This window comes from Poecilia reticulata, unplaced genomic scaffold (assembly GCF_000633615.1).
Source record: "Poecilia reticulata strain Guanapo unplaced genomic scaffold, Guppy_female_1.0+MT scaffold_1439, whole genome shotgun sequence".
NCBI lineage: Eukaryota > Metazoa > Chordata > Actinopteri > Cyprinodontiformes > Poeciliidae > Poecilia > Poecilia reticulata.
In genome coordinates, this window is record NW_007616171.1 from 1 (window position 1) to 2457 (window position 2457).

The window sequence follows — 2457 nt, forward strand, 5'->3', positions numbered from 1 at the left end:
TCACGCCATGGGTTTCCGTAGTGTAGTGGTTATCACGTTCGCCTAACACGCGAAAGGTCCCCGGTTCGAAACCGGGCGGAAACATTGTTTTTCTTTAAATTCCACATTCACTTTTTTACATCAAGTAGTAATAACACATTAAGACTATCAAACACTTTTCCTATTCACAATTTTGTCAAAGTGTTTTTAAAGTAAGTGCACTTTAGTCTTCAATTGTCTACTTTCCACAGAGGGACTGTAAAGAGCACACTGCCAGCAGYATCCCAGTTTGAGCTTCCTTCCATTCTTGACATAACTTGCAGGCGCTGCCTGAGCAACCAGGGCTCAGACAATTACAAAAGACCCTTCCACCCTCAGCATGGTCTGTTCTCCCTGCTGCCCTCTGGCAAAACGTTCAGCAGCTTCAAATGCAGAACAACCAGATTCCACAACAGCTTCATCCCTCATGCTATCAGACTACTAAACTCCATTAATCATTTTTTAATCTTTTATTCATAGTTTCTATTACTTTATTGTATTACTACTGAAGCCGTGCAACAAAATTTTGCTCAATATGTACATTTTAAATGTACAGGTGAATGGCAAAGTCCGTCTGTGTCTGTCTCCTATTTAACAGGAAGTTGAAAGAATAGAAATACAATCAAGCAAACGCATGGAGCTGGTTCCGATTCAAAACCCAGCAAGTAACAGAATTACCATTTGACAAAACTGGCTTCTTGGGGAAAAAAAAATGTAAATGTTTCCGCCCGGTTTCGAACCGGGGACCTTTCGCGTGTGAGGCGAACGTGATAACCACTACACTACGGAAACCTGCATTACACTCTCAAAATCACCTTTAAAAATACTTTCCGGGGAAAAAAAAGTTCTCATTTGAATACGGTTCATTGCGTAGCCCATGTTTTGTCAATTACCATTTCAATTAAGAGTGCCGCCAAAAACGCGCAGTTGACTTCTAAAAAGTTAAAAATCCTCAATAAATGGTTACTGTGGACAGGGTAAAAAGAMAACCTGCAACCTGAGTTAATTTCTAAAGTACCATTTGATTAACATATCATCTCAACAATAAAACCCACCAGTTCACAAGTGCCATGTTTAATTAAAAACTTATGAGTTGGTCTTTACATAATAAAATGTTATTTCTAAAAAAAAAATGTAACAACTTCAAAGCCGACCAAGTCGCCAAATGTGGCGACTTAAAGCTAGCTTAACCTTGCACTTCACCTCGCTAACCAACTTAGCATCTTGCTGATTTTTTTTTWAATACTCGATAAAAATACACGTCATGAAACATATTTCTCACCTGTTTGTCCGTCAGTTTTCACCACAAAGCTCCAGCTCCACATTATTCCAAGTTTGCGAAAGCAATGTAAGATTCCCAGGCGAAAACTAGCTAATCATTTCAGAGAACTTCAAAGTTATGCGCATTAATCCCCCTCTCACTTGGTACTTTGGCTCTGTGTACGTCCGCACACACCTGGCTCTACGGCCGCTGTTAATTATTACGTAAAATTGCGTCCTTCGGTTCCGAAGCAATTTTCTTTCATCTCTATGCGAAATTTACTGAGGTCAAGCGAGATGTGAAGGAAACACAGGAACACAACCGATGTTGACTGATCTCAATTAATCAGATTTGGTTCTAATGGTGAGGTAGGGCAAAAAGTAGATCCCACAAAACTAAAATCTAAAACCAAACATAAAATCTTTAACTTCGATAAACTGTTATTACCCGAAATGTCTGTAGAATRACAAAAATAATAATACAGCAAAAGCGACATGTAGTTAAGGCCTATTTTATTGTGATGGATGGATAATACTTTTTATAGGGTTTCAGAGTAAAGGGRGCAGAATAAAAGTTAAATTTATTGACATTTTTTGGTCCTAAAATTGAAAAAGYAGAAAACTTATGAAACAATAAACATGCAAGGTGCTGTGTGTAGATTTATTGTCATATTGTTGCCTTGGTTTAAAGGTTATTTTGACTTTTTAAAACACCGAACCGGTTTGTTTGAAGCACAAAGTGCCTTTATTGTTTTGTATTCTGTTGCTTTATGGATGGAAACCAGTAAGTGGACTGACGGTAAAGGTAAGAGAGATCATGCTGCTCTGTCATTGGTCAACAGCATCAGCTGATTAACGGCTCAACAAATCACAATCAGTCAAATTGAGATAAATTAAAAACTTCATTTATAGAACAAGTTGACTTTTACTGAAAGTAACTGATCAGTTTTTAGTTTAACGGCTGCAGAATCGTTTTATTTAGTCCAGTCTGACCTGCCTTCCCAGTTCGTTGTTACATCACACACACACAGACAGAGCAAGAGAGAGAGAGAGAGAGAGAGAGAGAGAGAGAGAGAGAGAGAGGGAGCGCGCGCCAGGGCGTTCAGCCATCAGGAAGCTCCTTATAAGGACTACAGGACATCCGCTGGAGTGGCAGGAAGCACCATATTTGGGCTGAAA

At 39.0% G+C, this 2457-nt stretch overlaps 2 non-coding genes across 2 annotated transcripts; one reads left to right on the plus strand and one right to left on the minus strand.

Annotated features, from left to right (window-relative positions):
- The first annotated feature begins 11 nt into the window (after positions 1-11).
- trnav-aac (transfer RNA valine (anticodon AAC)) lies at positions 12-84 on the plus strand. The gene has a single exon. It is a non-coding gene; the product is annotated as a tRNA-Val (tRNA).
- A 653-nt stretch (positions 85-737) lies between these two features.
- trnav-cac (transfer RNA valine (anticodon CAC)) lies at positions 738-810 on the minus strand. Its single transcript has one exon. It is a non-coding gene; the product is annotated as a tRNA-Val (tRNA).
- Between the last annotated feature and the right edge of the window lie 1647 nt (positions 811-2457).